This window comes from Triticum dicoccoides, chromosome 4B (assembly GCF_002162155.2).
Source record: "Triticum dicoccoides isolate Atlit2015 ecotype Zavitan chromosome 4B, WEW_v2.0, whole genome shotgun sequence".
NCBI lineage: Eukaryota > Viridiplantae > Streptophyta > Magnoliopsida > Poales > Poaceae > Triticum > Triticum dicoccoides.
The window spans coordinates 410,285,704-410,298,879 of NC_041387.1; the positions used below are offsets into that span (position 1 = coordinate 410,285,704).

The 13,176-nt window shown below is 42.0% G+C and overlaps 1 long non-coding RNA gene across 5 annotated transcripts; it reads right to left on the minus strand.

Moving 5' to 3' along the window:
- Window positions 1–3,177: 3,177 nt before the first annotated feature.
- On the minus strand, window positions 3,178–13,170 carry LOC119296395. Of its 5 annotated transcripts, none has more exons than XR_005145173.1 (7): window positions 12,694–13,170; window positions 12,398–12,451; window positions 10,744–12,217; window positions 9,691–10,046; window positions 9,034–9,085; window positions 8,337–8,929; window positions 3,178–3,376 (listed from the first exon to the last, which is right to left on the minus strand). It is a non-coding gene; the product is annotated as an uncharacterized LOC119296395 (long non-coding RNA). The 5 variants fall into 5 exon arrangements; XR_005145172.1 differs by having other exon boundaries at window positions 3,181–3,376; window positions 9,034–10,046; window positions 10,744–10,841; window positions 11,617–12,217; XR_005145171.1 differs by having other exon boundaries at window positions 3,181–3,376; window positions 9,034–9,776; window positions 9,879–10,046.
- Between the last annotated feature and the right edge of the window lie 6 nt (window positions 13,171–13,176).

Consider the following 13,176-nt stretch of genomic DNA (forward strand, 5'->3'; position numbering starts at 1 on the left):
TATACCTTCCTCAAAACAGCGACAATGCCTACCTATTATGGCATTTCCATAGCCATTCCGAGATATATTGTCATGCAACTTTCCACCGTTCCATTTATTATGACACGCTTCATCATTGTCATATTGCTTTGCATGATCATGTAGTTGACATCGTATTTGTGGCAAAGCCACCATTCATATTTATAGACATGTCACTCTTGAGTCATTGCATATCCCGGTACACCGTCGGAGGCATTCATATAGAGTCACATTTTTGTTCTAAGTATCGAGTTGTAATTCTTGAGTTGTAAGTAAATAAAAGTGTGATGATCATCATTATTAGAGCATTGTCCCATGTGAGGAAAGGATGATGGGGACTATGATTTCCCCACAAGTCGGGATGAGACTTCGGACAAAAATAAAAAAAGAAAAAAGGGGGAAAAGGAAAAAAAGATGAGAAGAGGCCAAAGAGCCCAAAATAATAAAAAATGAGAGGAAAGAGAGAGGGGCAATGCTACTATCCTTTTTTTCCACACTTGTCCTTCAAAATAGCACCATGATCTTCACGATAGAGAGTTTCCTATTTTGTCACTTTCATATACTAGTGGGAATTTTTCATTATAGAACTTTACTCCCTCCGTTCCTAAATATAATTCTTTTTAGAGATTCCAATAAGAGACTACATACAAAGCAAAATGAGTGAATCTACACTCTATAGTATGTCTATATACATCTGTATGTAGTCCATAGTGGAATCTCTAAAAAGACTTATATTTAGGAACGGAGGGAGTATATTCCAATGATTGGCTTCCTCAAATTGCCCTAGGTCTTCGTGAGCAAGCGAGTTGGATGCATGCCCACTTAGTTTCTTTTTCAGCTTTCATACACTTATAGCTCTAGTGCATCCGTTGCATGGCAATCCCTACTCACTCACATTGATATCTATTGTTGGGCATCTCCATAGCCCGTTAGTATGCCTAGTTGATGTGAGACTATCTCCTTTTTTTGTCTTCTCCACAATCACCATATTCTATTCCACCTATAGTGCTATATCCATGGCTCACGCTCATGTATTGCATGAAAGTTGAAAAAGTTTGAGCACATCAAAAGTACGAAACAATTGCTTGGCTTATCATCGGGGTTGTTCATGATTTAATACTTTGTATGATGAAGATGGAGCATAGCCAGACTATATGCTTTTGTACGGATAACTTTCTTTGGCCATGTTATTTTGAGAAGACATGATTGCTTTATTAGTATACTTGAAGTATTATTGTTTTTATGTCAATATTAAACTTTTGTTTGAATATTATGGATCTGATTATTCATGCCACAATAAAGAAAATTATATGGATAAATATGTTAGTTAGCATTCCACATCAAAAATCTGTTTTTTATCGTTTACCTACTCGAGGATGAGCAGGAATTAAGCTTGAGGGTGCTCGATACGTCTCCAACGTATCTACAATTTTTGATTGTTCCATGCTATTATATTATCTATTTTGGATGTTTTATATGCATTAATATGCTAGTTTATATCATTTTTAGGACTAACCTATTAACCTAGAGTCCAGTGCTAGTTTCTGTTTTTTCCTTGTTTTTTGAGTTTCGCAGAAAAGGAATATCAAACGGAGTCCAAACAGTATAAAACTTTTGCGATGATTTTTCTTGGACCAGAAGACACCTGCCAGACTTGGAGTTGAAGTCAGAAGACCCGCGAGGCGGCGGCAAGCCGCAGGGGCGCGCCCCCTGGCTTGTGGCCCCCTCGGGCATCCACTGACCTACTTCTTCGCCCTATATATTCATATATATATATATATATATATATATATATATATATATATATATATATATATATATATATATATATTCGAGAACCCTCAGAACAAGCCACAAATACTTTTCCATCGCCGCAACCTTGTGTTCCCGTGAGATCCCATCTTTGGGCCTTTTTCGGCAATCTGCCGAAGGGGGGTTCGATCACGGAGGGCGTCTACATCAACCCTATTGCCCTTCCAATGAAGCGTGAGTATTTTACCTCAGACCTACGGGTCCATAGCTAATATCTAGATGGCTTCTTCTCTCCCTTTGATTCTCAATACCATCTTCTCCTCGATGTTCTTAGAGATCTATCCCATGTAATCTTCTTTTGCGGTGTGTTTGTCGAGATCGGATGAATTGCGGATTTATGATCAAATTATCTATGAATATTATTTAAATCTCCTCTGAATTCTTATATGCATGATTTGATATCTTTGTATTTCTCTTTGAATTATCGGTTTGGTTTTGCCAACTAGATTGGTATTTCTTGCAATGGGAGAGGTGCTTAGTTTTGGGTTCAATCTTGCGGTGTCCTCACCCAGTGACATAGTAGGGGTAGCGAGGCACATATTGTGTTGTTGTCATCAAGGATAAAAAGGTGGGTTTTCATCATATTGCTTGAGTTTATCCCTCTACATCATTCATCTTACTTAACGTGCCACTCCGTTCTTTATGAACTTAATACTCTAGATGCATGCTGGATAACGGTCGATGTGTGGAGTAATAGTAGTAGATGCAGAATCATTTCGGTCTACTTGACACGGACATGATGCCTATATGCATAATCATTGCCTTGGATATCGTCATAACTTTGCGCTTTTCTATCAATTGCTCGACAGTAAATTTGTTCACCCACCGTACTATTTGCCTTCATGAGAGAAGCCTCTAGTGAAACCTATGGCTCCGGGTCTATTTTCCATCATATTTGCTTTCCGATATACTATCTTGCAATCTTTTATTTTCGGATCTATACAAAAAAACAAAAATATTTAGTTACCTTTTATTTTATCTATCTCTATCAGATCTCACCTTTGCAATTGACCGTGAAGGGATTGACAACCCCTTTATCGCGTTGGGTGCAAGTGCTTGATTGTTTGTGCTTGTGCGTAGATTGGGGACTTGCTTGTACCTCCTACTAGATTGATACATTGGTTCTCTAACTGAGGGAAATACTTATCTCTACTTTGCTGCATCACCCTTTCCTCTTCAAGGGAAAAACCAACGCAAGCTCAAGAATTAGCAGGTGTCATTAGCAAACAATAGATGTGATATTCCTGGTCGACGACTACATATTTTGATTGGTTGGGAAACTTGTGCCTCCACTCCCTCTCTCAACAGCGCAGACAACCTATCAACAATGAATAGGAACAAAAAGGTGGATAGGGGGTCACCTTGCCGAAGCCCTCGCATCGGTGCAAAAGAATCCAAGATGGCTCCATTAAATTTTACTGAATAGCTCACCGAGGTTACACATGTCATTATCCATTATACCCAATGATGAGAGAAGCCAAACTTTTCCATCGCCTGCTTCAAGAACCCCCAGTCCACTCTGTCATACACCTTTGAGAGGTCAAACCTGTATGCACAAAAACCGTTGTCCAGATTTTTCTCACGTTGAAGAAAGTGTAGACACTCAAAATCAAGCAATGCATTATCTGTGATAAGACACCCCGGCACAAACACACTCTGGTAAGGCGAGATGATACCATCAAGTAGGGGCCGAAGTCGATAACGGATGCTTTTCTACTGATGTTACTGTTGTTGGAAATATGCCCTAGAGGCAATAATAAAATGGTTATTATCATATTTCCCATTCATAATAAATGTTTAGTATTCATGCTAGAATTGTATTGACCGGAAACTTAAATACATGTGTGAATACATGGACAACACTGTGTCCCTAGTAAGCCTCTACTAGACTAGCTCATTGATCAAAGATGGTTAAGGTTTCCTGACCATGGACATGATTTGTCATTTGATAATGGGATCACGTCATTAGGAGAATGATGTGATGGACGGACCCAACCGTAAGCTTAGATTCAGATCGTTTAGTTATTTGCTATAGCTTTCTTCATGTCAAGTATTTGTTCCTTCGACTATGAGACCATGCTACTCCTGGATACCAGAGGAATGCCTTGTGTGTTATCAAACGCCACTTCGTAACTGGGTGATCATAAAGGTGCTCTACAGGTATCTCCCTAGGTGTCTGTTGGGTTGTGTGGATCAAGACTGGGTTTTGTCGCTCCGTGTGACGGAGAGATATCTCTAGGCCCTCTCGGTAATACAGCATCATAAGAAGCTTCATGTGACTAATGAGTTTAGTCACGGGATCTTGTATTACGGCGCAAGTAAAGAGTCTCGCCGGTAATGATATTGAACTAGGTATGGAGATACCGACAATCGAATCTCGGGCAACATATCGCTGGACAAAGGGAGTTGCATACGGGATTGACTGAATCCTTGACATCGTGATTCAACCAATAAAGAACTTCGTTGAATATGTAGGAATCAATATGGGCATCCAGGTCCCGCTATTGGTTATTGACTGGATAGAAGTCTCGGTCATGTCTGCATGATTCTCGAACCCGTAGGGTCGCATGCTTAATGTTCAGTTGCGCTAGGGTAGTGTTGAGATATTAATAGTGGAAAGTCTGTAGGTTGTTCGGAGTCCCGGATGGGATCCGAGAAATCACGAGGAGTTCTGGAATTGTTTTCATATATGGAAAGTTGTTATCAGGGTTCCGGAAAAAGTTCGAGTTTTTTTGGTACTGTAACGGGAAGGTTCTAGAAGGTTCTAGAGTGGGGCCCACCTGCACGGGGACCCACATGAACACGGATAGTGGGGAAAGTCCTCACAACCCTGGTCTAGGAGCACCAAGATCCTCCCTTAAAGGAATAGTATCATATCCCAAAGGGATAAGATCAGAATCCCTAAAAAGGGGGGATAGCGATCGGTGGAGAAGGAAAGGAGGGATTTCCTTCTTGCCCCTTTGACCAATGACCCTAGGGCCTTGGAGGCCAAGTCACAAGCCCCCTCCACGCCTATATAAAGGTGGGGAGGCATTGGGGGCAGCCGCCCTTCGACCCTTGCCAGTTACCTCTCCCAACTCCTCCCACGTTTCACCGGTACATGCTTGGCGAAGCCCTGTCGGAGTTCCGCTGCCACCACCACCACGCCGTCATGTTGGTTCAGATCTCATCCACCTCCTCTCCCTCGCTTGCTGGATCAAGAAGGAGAGGACGCTGCCGAGCCGTACGTGTGCTAAACTCGGAGGTGATGCATGTGCGGTACTTGGATCGGATTGGATCACGACGCGAGTACGACTACGCCAATCATGATCTTTAGATCGTTAACGCTTTCGGTCTACAAGGGTATGTAGACACCACTCTCCTCTTGTTGCTATACATCTTCTAGATGATCTTGGGTGTTCGTAAGAAAATTTCCGATTTTCATGCTTCGTCTTGGGGGTAGATGGCTGTAGTGGGCTAGATGGACTGCTTATGGGAGAGGACTAGCCCAATTATCAAACTTAAATGCAAAATGTTTTATTCTTTGTCCGGCTATAGTGCCCTCATATTTAATAGTGTCACCCTCAAACGACTCCAAATCAAAGGAAATTTTAAACGTAGCCTTTCTATACAATAACAAGGCCACAAAAAGATATTCAATCTATCGGGACTTTGTTTAACTAGCGAACTTGAAACATATCTTGAGTTTGAACTACGAATGATATCTAGGCTTGTGCTAAAATCAGGAAACAATTTTGGTAGCTCCCAAATTTCACAAAAAGAATGTGGGCTTGAAGGTGAGTCTTGGTGCAAAAGATTGAAGAGGAGAAGGGGTGTACTTCACCATTTACAAAACTAGTGGACCCGTTGCGCCAAATGGAGCAGAGGCACGCTAAAGCCATGCCCGCGATGAAAAGAAAAATCATGGTTTAATCCCCTCTAATAGGAAACACGATGGATCATTGTGTGCAATAATATGAATATACAATTTTTAACTTAATGGTATAGTCTTATTTAAAACAAAATATATCCCTGGGCAAGCACGTATGACAATAAATGAAATATCCTTTAGCCAAAAAAATGGTGTGTTGTTGTGCACAATGATACACACACACACAAACACACACATTCTTATTTAGTGGTATAAAGTCCCTTTTAAATCATATTTCCGGTCGCCGCCGACAATCCCATGTCCCCTCACCGGTGCAGTGCTACACAGCGGGGAAGTGGTAGAAGGATCTAGGAGTGGATCAAGGCGCCATCAACCTGTGCGACCTCACCGGCGGGGAAGTGGAAGAAGAAGGATCCAGGAGTAGATCGAGCTGCCACCAACCACCATGTCGCACCTGACCTTGTAGGCGCCGGTGACCCTTTCCCATCCATTGTCAGTGTTGGGGAACGTAGTAATTTCAAAAAAATTCCTACGCACACACAAGATCATGGTGATGCATAGCAACGAGAAGGGAGAGTGTTGTCCACGTACCCTTGTAGACCGAAAGCGGAAGCGTTAGCACAACACGGTTGATGTAGTCGTACGTCTTCACGATCCGACCGATCAAGTACCGAACGTACGACACCTCCGAGTTCAGCACACATTCAACCCGATGACGTCCCTCGAACTCCGATCCAGCTGAGTGTTGAGGGAGAGTTTCGTCAGCACGACGGCGTGGTGACGATGTTGATGTTCTACCGACGCAGGCCTTCGCCTAAGAACTGCTACAGTATTATCGAGGTGGACTATGATGGAGGGGGGCACCGCACACGGCTAAAAGATCAAACAGATCAATTGTTGTTGTGTCTAGAGGTGCCCCCCTGCCCCCGTATATAAAAGATCAAGGGGGAGGAGGCGGCCGTCCAGGAGGAGGCGCGCCAGGGAGGAGTCCTACTCCCGAGTCCTACTCCCACTCCCTCCTTTCCTAATCCAAGTAGAGGGGAAGGAAGGGGAGGAGAAGGAAGGACATGGAGGAAAAGGAGGAAAGGGGGGTCGGCCCCCTAGTCCAATTCGGTTTGGGCTAGGGGGGCCGCGCGCCCTGCCTCCTCTCTTCCACCACTTGGCCCATGAGGCCCATTACTTCTTCCTCGTATTCCTGTAACTCCCCGGTACCCTGAAAAATACCCGAATCACTCGGAACCTTTCCGAAGTCCGAATATAGTCGTCCAATATATTGATCTTTACGTCTCGACCATTTTGAGACTCCTCGTCATGTCCCCGATCTCATACGGGACTCCGAACTCCTTCGGTACATCAAAACTCATAAACTCATAATATAACTGTCATCGAAACCTTAAGCGTGCGGACCCTACGGGTTCGAGAAATATGTAGACATGACCGAGACATGTCTCCGGTCAATAACCAATAACGGAACCTGGATGCTCATATTGGCTCCCACATATTCTACGAAGATCTTTATCGATCAGACCGCATAACAACATACGTTGTTCCCTTTGTCATCGGTATGTTACTTGCCCAAGATTCGATCGTCGGTATCTCTTCAATCTCGTTACCGGCAAGTCTCTTTACTCGTTCCGTAATACATCATCCCGCAACTAACTCATTAATTGCAATGCTTGCAAGGCTTAAGTGATGTGTATTACCGAGAAGGCCCAGAGATACCTCTCCGACAATCGGAGTGACAAATCCTAATCTCGAAATACGCCAACCCAACATGTACCTTCGGAGGCACCTGTAGAGAACCTTTATAATCACCCAGTTACGTTGTGACGTTTGGTAGCACACAAAGTGTTCCTCCGGTAAACGGGAGTTGCATAATCTCATAGGCATAGAAACATGTATAAATCATGAAGAAAGCAATAGCAACATACTAAACGATCGTGTGCTAAGCTAACAGAATGGGTCATGTCAATCACATTATTCTCCTAATGATGTGATCCCCTTAATCAAATGACAACTCCTTATCCATGGCTAGGAAACATAACCATCTTTGATTAATGAGCTAGTCAAGTAGAGGCATACTAGTGACACTCAGTTTGTCTATGTATTCACACATGTATCATGTTTCCGGTTAATACAATTCTAGCATGAATAGTAAACATTTATCATGATATAAGGAAATAAATAATAACTTTATTATTGCCTCTAGGGCATATTTCCTTCAGTCAAGCCTCTAGGGGACCCATTGCTTGAAAAACGCAAAGACCCACTGAACCCATGTGCACATGGAAAAGGAAATCTATGGTTTAGTTGGTTTAATTGTGGGCAAGCACATATAGTAGCAAATTTAACTCCCTTTGATAAAAAAAACAATGACAGGATCTATGTTGTTTCTCTTCTTAGGGGTCTATCCAGAATCATACAATCCGTTGATCTGTGTTGTTTCTTTCATCTTCCAAATCTTGATTTCTTATATTAGCATCACTCAATTTCAAGTCCACAAAAATAATGATAGCTAGTTTTGTTGTAAAATCTATAATCCTATAGCGTAATAGTCAGACTTAGTCTTGAAATAGTGATACAACATAGAATAAGTATAATGGTAATATCTATGTAGAAGTGTCAGACAAAATACCTCCTATGAGATACTCCATAAAATTAAATGTCCACAGACCACAAGATGACCTACATGATTACAAAAATTAAATATATTCAACAATTCCTTTTACAATTTTTTATAGATACTTGTATAGAAATATTTTAAAAGCATCAACTGATCATGACTGTAACAAGCCCCGATGATAAAAGACCTCTTGTGGGCAAGTAGCCAAGTACATATAATAGCAAACATAATCTCCTTTAGTAAAAAAAAGGTGTTTAGCCGTGTACAATGAGATATATATATACACACAATCTAATTTGGTGGTGTAAAGTACTCCCTCCGTCCGGAAATACTTGTCATCAAAATGGACAAAAAGAGATGTATCTAGAACTAAAACATGTCTAGATACATCCTCTTTTATCCATTTTGATGACAAGTATTTTCGGATGGAAGGAGTACCATTCAAAACCTCGGGCAGATTTACACGTCGTCACAGTAATGTGACTTGATTAGTCTATGTTGTTTTAGCTCTGACGAAAGTGTGGACAGTAGCTCTGCTGAAGCCGTGGACACGAGCTCTGATGAACACGTGGACACCAGCTAAGATGAAGGCGTGGACACCAGCTCTGATGAAGGTATTTTCAGCAATGCTAGACATCAGTTACGCGCAGGATGATGAATGTATCTACAACCACAAACAATGCACATGCAGAAGAAAAGGAGAGCAAACCTTGAGGAGCAGAAATGAGCTGCAGGTCTAGGAACATAGCAGTTCGTCTAACCTGCAAAACACAGACAAAAACGTAAGAACACAGGCACAACAATGCAGACATAAAGCGCATCTATCTATCAACGCATTAAAACATGTCTGAATGGTCATCCAATACATACATAACAATAGGACGACATCACAATAATACCTTTAATCTAAGAGAATAATACTGAAGAAATGAATGGAAGGAGAACAGAGCTATAAACTTTTATTAATCGATTAGTAGCCTGGTTCTCTTCCCAATAATAAATATGCAGAAACTGAGGAAGATGGCCATCGATCAACTTGACATGTTGTGCTTTCTGCCAAACTAAGAGACACAGCCAGCCACTGTATTTTTAGCTCCACTACAACATGCAATCTGATTGTAAGTTAATCTAGCAGAAAGAATAGAAAATAAACCATGCTAACATCATCGTCAGCACGCAAGCGCACAACCCATGGTATATGTAGACGGCTAAACTACACAAAAGTAGGCCTAGCACCAGAAAATACACCCACCAAATTATACCAAGCAAAAGAAAGCACATACTATCAATTTCAAAGGCAGCAACATACGCAAAACGCAGGACTCATAAGAAATGCAACGAAAGAAGCTAAGGAGCAGTGCATTACCAGAAGGAAGAACCACAGCCAAGATAACAATGAGCAAACGACAACATGAGGAAAAAATTAGCCGGAGCATTGCGTGGCAGAGTAGGCTATAGATAATCAAGAACATGTGAACTGACGGTTAGTATATATTGTTCCAAACAAACTTCAGACAACAAAATTTACCTTTTGAAAAGAAGAAGTAATTTGACCTTTGCTAGGCTAAACAAAAAAAGGAAGATCGTGATAATATTTAGATGATGATTGACATGGTTAGCTACATATGTTTTCTGATAGCTCACTGCCCATCTCCATGGTACTCAAGCACAAAGGAATTAATTCAGTTTGCAGGAGACGTCGATAACCTCTGTATCATCAACCTGCATGTATAATAAGAAGGTCAAAAGGTTTCTTTGAAAACCGAGAAGAAAACATTTGGTATTTGGAAACATATGCAGCTATTCCAAAAGCAAGAAGAAAACATTAGATAGAAAGCACACACACATGACAACATATATTCTGAAATTACAGAGCATAACTGGGTCTCTAAGTAAGTCAGTCTCAGATGCTACATCGACAAAACAATAAAAAAATCAAGTTTTGCTTGAGTTGAGACTTGAATCGGTAGCCTTCACACCTACTTGCTCTAAATTAATCAAAAGAAATAAGAATATGTGCAGCACATAATACTTTTAACAAATCTGTACACAAACATGAGGAATTTGTAATCCAATCTCCGGATGCAAAAAAGTTGCATCATAGTATATATGCAGTCCATATTCCATTCACATAATTTTCTTAGAACACTTTCTATAATTCAAGCAGGTCTTTTCTTTCTTACCACTTATCAGCAGAACAAAACACATCAAAAAAACAAGAAGCAATCTAAGAAATGTCTTCACACTTTCAAGAAAAAAAAATATGAATCAACTCTCAAGATCAAACGACTGTCTACTCCCGCCAGGCTCAACACCAACTCCACATATCAAGCACATGTTGCCTTTCAAAGCAACAAATAAAAAGATTGGGCCTACACTGACACCTCGTTGCCTGAGAAGAATAAAAGAGTGAGCTCACCTTGATGTGTTGGAATCAGATGCACTCGCTGTAGCTCGACCAAGCTGCGCCCATGGTCTAGACCAATAGCGAGACCGGCGCCCCGCTGCCTGTACAGTCTGCTACAGGTCAGAAGACGTGCCCCAGCCTCCTCGTCGGTTTGAATATCATTGGTCTATTTTATTCTAGATCATTATCAGTTTAAAAAATTGTTTCAAGCATAACAATAAAAAAATTAGCCACCAAAGGAAGGCCTTACTAACCACATCATTAAATATTGTATATGTATAGGGTAAAAGATTGGCTTATTTATTTTCTCCATTTTGCACAAATTCCTTTGTCTATTGAAGATTACTGGTATCATGAGAACTATGTTGCATCAAATTGCATGTCCAGAATAAACTGAAATAATTAGTAGTTGAAAGTGTATTTGGAAACTGAAGAAAAAGTAGGAGGGAAATTAGGGAACAAAGAAACATTGTGCCATTTAGTATCAAAAAGCCATGCAATATAATCTATGTATACGCGACATCCCAAATATTTGGCACTGCACTACATGCTCACGAAGTACAGAAGTTGCAGTTATGAAAAGAGAAGTTCTAAGAAGTGTCAGCATTTGAGAATGGTTGTCCATTTTCTTTCTAATGTAAGAACTTGAATTAACTATGGGGCACACATTGAACGAAGATAAATGCATTCAACAACTTTTCATTTGTATTAACTTATTTTCATGTAGATACATGAACTCTCTAGTTAGTCAATTACATTTGACTATACATAAACTTTCAGCTACTGGGTTATACTCAAAACAGGGGAGATATGAATAATGCAACAATAACCACCCACAGTCTGATCACGAGACTCTCTGGTCACTGGCTCACTGCATCCGCTTACCTACAGTTAATGCCCTTGCCGAACAAAATCTTGCCCTGCTCACTCGCAATGCATTTCCTTTTCCTTCTTACTCTATTTGGATCCAAATAGAGTACAACCAGAGACAAACTGGAACGGTTCAAATCAAGGTTCATTTCACTGCTGGTGGAGTGGTGGTGCGAGCTCAAAGTCGGGAAGTATAGCTGGTGGTGGTGTAGTGTTTAGAGATCAAGATGGAGCTTTCAAAGGAGATGCGTGTCATGTGTTCAATCAGGTTTGTAGCCCTGAAGTGGCTGAGTTGCTCTGACAGGCTGTTAAGCTGGCGATGGACATGGACGTTCAGAAACTACACATTGAGATGGATTGCAGCTACGATCACAAAGGTACACTATCAATAATTATAAATAAATTATGTGTCGATAAGAAAGCAACCATCACTGTGGATACCTTTATATGCTTCCAGCGATCATGTGAACATCTACTAATACTCCTTAACAGAAATCTCACTTGTCATTGCCGTCGTCTCTGTCTTGCTGGAATCACATCCCCTTTCCACAAACTGAAATAATAGCAACATCAAATCCATCTTGAAGGTCTCACCCTGGACCTTCCCCCTGCCGACCTGCACAGGCATGGTATTCCAATAACCAAGCAAACTCAACAATCCACAAAATGCATATAATATCTCAAGTGATCTCCTTCAGGAAATTCACAGCACACGCTTCAGCCCACTTGATTTATACACATGAACTCAACGGAATATGAGCATTTACACGACAAATTGAGACAATCAAAATCTTACCTTAATGAACAAGCCGGACAAGGAGGAGACCTCAGGGGCAACCACTTGTGTACTCTGAATAGCAAGAATTACCATCTTTATTAAATGTCACATTCAACATACCCTCAAATCGACTAATGTAGATTATAGGGACTCTTCTCTTTTTGATGCTCTTCTCCTAGTGCTAATAGAGATTGAATTGGATGGTTGACTTGTGTAAAGTGTTGTCCATCAACAGCAGACATGACACTGACCCAACATGCAGTACAGCTTCACTAATCCAAAGAGAGGAGTAGCAGGAAGGAAGGAGGAGGAACCTGCGGGCATGAGGGCTGTATAGAGGCATCTCTGCTCACGCGTGGTGCGAACGACGCCGGCCACGCTCCTTCCAGTGGCCCTCTCCCATCCACTGCTGCACCTCCCTCTCCTCTTCCTCCAGGGCGGTGTGAACGACGAGCCGGGGCGCTCCTTCCGGTGACCCTCTCCCGTCCGCCCCTGCACGTCCCTCTCCTCTTTCCTCTCTCTTTCTCCCTCATCTCCTCCCTTCTCTCCCTCCCTCTCATATTATCTCCCGCAGATCGAATCGAGCGCCGCCGGTCGCCCTTTGCCTGTAGGTCGCCCCCGCCGCCGGAAAAGCTTGCCTCCGCACCCTTACACCTCGGCCCTGCAGGATCCAGGATGAGGAGGGATGGACAGCCGCAGTGTAGGGAGGCGCTGGATCCTCGCTTGGGAGCTGCCTCGTCAAGAGATGGGAGGAGGCGGTGTGGAGGGAGTGGAGGGAGCGAGGAGCTCGGGGAGGC